The following is a 6000-nucleotide window of genomic DNA, read 5'->3' as shown; positions in this document are numbered from 1 at the left end:
AATAGCACCGCATAAATAAGCATAGCATAGTACTTTATCATTTGGGGGTATAGTATAGTGTGGTGTGGTATGAAGCTGTATAGTGCAGCATAGTATGGTATATGGTATGGTATGGTATATAGCATGCATTATAGCACAGTGTGTTACAGAACAGTGCCTTATAGCATGGTATAGAATAGCCTATAGTATAGTGCAGTATGGTATGAAGCTGTGTAGTGCGGCATCGTATGGTATATGGTATGGTATGGTATATAGCATGCATTATAGCACAGTGTGTTTCAGAACAGTTCCTTATAGCATGGTATAGAATAGCATATAGTATAGTGCAGTATGGTATGAAGCTGTATAGTGCGGCATCGTATGGTATATGGTATGGTATGGTATGGTATGGTATATAGCATGCATTATAGCACAGTGTATTGCAGAACAGTGCCTTATAGCATGGTATAGAATAGCATATAGTATAGTGCAGTATGGTATGAAGCTGTATAGTGCGGCATCGTATGGTATATGGTATATGGTATGGTATGGTATATAGAAGGCATTATAGCACAGTGTATTGCAGAACCGTGCCTTGTAGCATGGTATAGAATAGCATATAGTATAGTGCAGTATGGTATGAAGCTGTGTAGTGCGGCATTATGGTATATGGTATGGTATGGTATGGTATGGTATATAGCATGCCTTATAGAACAGTGTATTGCAGAACAGTGCCTTATAGCATGGTATAGAATAACAACAAAGCATAGCATAATACTGTATCGTTTGGGGGTAAAGTATTGTGCGGTATGGTATGAAGCTGTATAGTGCGGCATAGTATGGTATATAGCATGCATTATAGCACCTTGTATTGCAGAACAGTCCATTATAGCATGGTATAGGATAGCATAACGCTGTATCGTTTGGGGGTATAGTATATTGCGGTATGGTATGAAGCTGTATAGTGCGGCATAGTATGTTGCTGTATGGTATGGTATGTTGCGGGTGGTTAGGATGCAGTGTAGTATGGTATGGTGGTACGGTATAGTATGGTGCAGTAGGGTATAGTGCAGCTTGCTATAGTACATCACAGTATGATACGGTTTAGTTACATACATTACAGAACAGTACAATTGTAAAGTCTAGTATAATTGTATACAGTTTTGTACAGCACAAAACAGGACAGTGTCATACAGCACAATACGACATCGTATTGCATCATATTATAACGTATCGTGTGCTGTCATACAGTAATATTCTCCAGTTAAGTGATACGGTGTACTGTATTATGTAAATGTTGTGTACTTCACATGCTTGTATAATGTTTGTGTGCACGAAGCACTTAAGGTGAGGCAGCGAGTGTGAGGGAAGAATAAAGGGCTAGGTGTGTGCGTGTGTGTGTGTTTTATGAGCTGTTCTTCAGAAGAATTGTTCCGGCCTCTTCCTGTCTTCACGCTGATGGAGAGGGGGAGGGCTCAACCTCTGACGTTATACAAATAGGAATTCCCTTCGCTTGTCTCTCTTGCCGCACACTCATTCACTTTCACCCTGTCTGGCCCCCAGACGAACTCTTTCTCTTTCTCTCTCTTGTTCTATCTCTATTAACACTCATAGCGTCTACAGCGGCGTCATTCACTCCCTCTGAGACACAGCTGCTGTAAGGTTCAGCTCGAAGGAGATACGCAGAGAGAGAGAGAGCGAAAGAGGGAGAGAGAGAAGTGTCAAATCATGCAGGTAAGAGGCCGGCGTGACTGTATATGAGAACTTCTTCAGTGTGTTCTGTTGCTCTTGAAGTGTTTTGGTTGGTTTTCCGTCTGAAAGAAAAGCACTTCTGGAGATGTTCGGGGACCACAGTTGCTGTCCTGCCGTAGTTGCCGACGGCTGGATATTAAGAATGACTTTCGTGCCCAGCCAGACAAGCGATCCACTTGAGGAAAGGTCATCCGTAAATAGTTTCATTGAATGGAGCGTCTGTCTGCGTGACATGTGTCGGCCAGACATGAGTTTGCTGTCGTAAAGCGGAGGTCATAAAAACGCTCTCGCAGTGCGAGGATGAGGCCGCTGAGAAAATCTCAAACATTCTTCTCATTGTTCTCGAGGCTCGCAAAAACCCAGCCAGACGTTGCATAGCCAAAACAACTTTGAGGGGAAGGTGGGAGAGCAAGCGTGAAAGGCCAGGCGCTCCTGCTGGAATATTGGGTAAATATCAGCACAGGTGAGCGAAAGGAACTGCAGGATTCGTCTTGTGATTTTCTCAGAGACAGTATAAAATAGTAGGCTATGTTACTATGTTAGTCATTTAATAGTGTAGTATGCGATATATAATGTGTAGTGTATGTTTAGGACAGTATACGCTTGTACGGTGTACAAAAGGCATCCACTTAAAGTGTGTTTTTCTCATGATGTGTTCATTGGGTGTCCGTTTGAAAAAGTTAGAGAAACAACCGAGACTCGGGGATTAAAGCAGGATTCTGGAAACAGGGAAGTACAGGACTGGTACAGACATTAGGAAAGAGTGCGCTAGTGGAACACGTGTGATGAATGTGTGTGTGTGTCTCCGTGGCCTCTCTACTGAAGTTAATGGTGTTATAGTATCTGGAGTTGGGTTACAAACACATTACCGAGGCAGACCGACGATGACCTGTGAATTTATCCTCTTTCGAAAGTGAGCAAGCGACTTCTTTGCTCATGCAGTTGAGTGTTTATTTACAACAAAGACGATCCGTGTAGTCTTAGTGATTTTAATAAATGAAGGCGACGAACAGATGACAGACACGTTCTCATGGACAGGGTGGAGAACACACCCATATAACCGTCCGTTCAACTGCGTTTCACGTGTAAATGGGATGGTGTTGCGTTAATCTGATAATGTTAAAGAAGCTCATTTATTCAATGAATCTATATAATCATCGTTTATTGGATCAAATGAATCTATATCAATATTTAAAAGTATGTACAAATATCAACGTTTTTGGTTACGTCCTAACTTCGTTTGGATGAACATCTGCTTGTGTGAAAGATGTAGTAAGAATCAGAAAACCGTTCGAAAAGTGACATCTAAAATTGAAATATGAAAAAGCGGAAGGCCTGTTTTATTATTCACTGCACGATTATCAAGTATTCTCGTTTGCAAGTTGTGTTTGCTCAAATAATACGTGTACAATAATAATCTTTCTAAATAATATGACAAAACTACAGGTATGACTTGGCACGAAGATTGTAAATATATGAGAAAGAACATTACTCAAAGCAAAACGTGAAGTCAAACTAGGCAGCTCAGCCGAGCAAATTAGATATTTTTCATCGGGTCCCTAAAATTAGCTGTAACACTGAGTTGAAGGTGTGAATTCTGATCATGAGGACGGCCGTAAAAGTCTTTCCTGTTCTATTCATTGGTGAGGTGTAACCACACATTCCGACACCGTCATTTGTCAGAGGAAAGACTGAGATCACTGCAAGAACAGCCGCAGATTCGATGCAGGAAAGACGTTGAGTGGAACGATCCGATGGAAAACATTCAATTCCGGATTCGGTTCTATAGATGAGTTTGAGAAGTCGAGGCAACAAGTTAAGATGCCTCGACTGATCTTCATCTGCAATATTTAGGTATTTCTTTGATGCTAGACGACACCATGATAAAACGTACGTTTGGAACGTAACGGCAACGTACAAATCATTGAAAAGAGACCAGATTCCTTGTTTTTGGCTAATATTTGAAATGAATTCAATTACAATAAAACACTTATCTGACTTCATGTTCCATCTTCAATGGATTTTTCGCTGCTTGTCGCAATGCATTATGGGACTGATTTGGACAAAAGAAGCCCTCCCTTAACAACTTGTTAGCTCTTTTGTGCATTTCAGCTCTATTAGCAACTGTTTCCCTCCGAGTCGGATGCTATGTAGGAATGACAACTCACATCCTCTGATCAGCATATAAATGACTGTTAGTCACGCTCGGCACAGTTACTGGGGAAAAAACCTAAAAGCATATAACCACAAACACGCACTCTGTACGTACGCAGAGAGCACTGGTGGTCTTTGTTTAGAGTGTTGGCTCACGAAGTAAGCCGGTATCATTATCCAGGATATTAAAAGTAAAGGCACACGCATATCGCACTAGGTTGATGTAAGCTAGGAGTTCCCCTTTCGTCTGGACATGTTCAAGTCCTTTTCAAGAGCGACGTTTGTATTGACAACTGGAAGGATTTAGTCGACTGGAAACGAGAAATGTTTGAAGGGGAACGGTTTGAGGAGAATGCGAAGTGACACGGTAAAACTGGAAAATGTGTTTCTGCGTTCTGGAAGTGATGGGAACCTGCGGGAATGAAAAAAGACTGTTGTTGTTTCTTTAACAGAGAGCAAATTGGCTCCAAAAGTATCTCTTTCATTTAATGCTATGAGTTCGGAAAGGAAGTCAACTTTGAGACGGAGCAAATGTACAGCTTTTATGGCACTTTGGGGTTTTATCAGAGACACAGAACACACTCGATCAAGTTTTTCACTCCGCCGCCCTCCGTGCATTAACTCCACAGGTTTTTCCAGATTTTTGTCACTCCTAAAACTTCATGCCAGATGAGAGACAGGGCGCGGAACGCTTTACGGGCCTGCGTGTCTTTCTGACCTCATTTCAAACTGTCATTGAAAAGCTATTTTTATATGTCCACAGGAAGCCCAGTCAGGCAGACGCTAGCGGAGGGAGGGGCCAATGATCGTGGACTGCGTGACTTAAAATTAGGCGCTCTTGGACGACACGCACGCGGTTAACCAGTCGAAAGGAAAAGGTTCAGCCAAAAATGATCATTCTGTCATCATTCAATCGCTTTCATGTCGTTCCTTGTGATTTCCTTTCAAGTGAAAATATTTTGCAACTCGTGACTTCAGAAGATATGGATTATAGTGTAGCAGTCAGTCGTGTTTACGTTCGTGTTTCCTCTTTGGAGCCTGATCGCTGTATTCTGCCATTGCATGCTGAAGCAGTGTAAACATCTCAATTTGTGTCCCACAGATGAAGTAAAGTCTGCTTTGGATCAACGTGACGGTTAAGTGAAAGCGGATCGGTGAATGATGACAGGACTTTCATTTTTAGTTGAACTAACCTCTTAACATTTGTCCCGGCTGTTTGCTATCCATCCCGCTGTTGTGTGCTGTTCCTGTCAGCCTGTCTCACCGAGCCGTCGTGCATGTGATGATGTGTCACCACAGATATAGATGTGCAAGACCCAACCTCAGTCTGAATAGCTTAGGCCCTAAAACACACACACACTCCCTTCTGTTGGCCAGGGGAATTCCTGGCAGAGTGATTTTTAAACCTAATGTCTAAATCACATTGCCAGGGATTTCCAATGGCTTGCATGAGGCACTCGACTTGAAGACTGCAGACATGCCAAAAGTATACTGTATACACAACACACACATGCACCTGAACGCTCCAGACTCTAATCCTGAAGGAATGCAGACCGTCTTGCGCACACACGACACTAGTGAATAAAGCTCTTGTGCACGCTTCGACGTGAGGTTGTGCGGTTTCAGGACTTAACCCTCTTGTGAACAGTGTGTTGGACTTTCATGTTCACAGTGGTTAAGTTCTGCCATCCTAGGACCAAAATCTGCACGGAGGTCTGTGGAGTCTGGCAATAGTGTTTACACAATAGGAATGTGAGCGTTTGTTAGTCCTTCTTGTTTGGATGTCAGACTGCAATTTATATATTTGTTGATTCTAAGATCTTGGAAATAACCGCTGATGCAAAGATGGAGTTTTTGGTATAGGTTTCCTGTTTGACTTGAGGTCGATGTCCGATGAGATCCATTTTGGAACTGGTGCTTGAAGTTTTTCCTGTTGAGGTCTTTTCCTGCAATTGCCATTTAAAATGTCCCTGGGTGGGGTTTTACACACCATTTGGACGTTTTTAAATAAAAGTCTCTTCAACAAATAAATGCTTTCAACACTTAAACACACATGTGCCATTTTTACATCACAAATCCTTAACGCTGCTAGCAGGTTATAAAGGTTTCAGGTTA

This window comes from Barbatula barbatula (assembly GCF_947034865.1).
Source record: "Barbatula barbatula genome assembly, chromosome: 5".
Taxonomy (NCBI): Eukaryota; Metazoa; Chordata; class Actinopteri; order Cypriniformes; family Nemacheilidae; genus Barbatula; species Barbatula barbatula.
Note: the sequence above shows the minus strand (reverse complement) of the source record.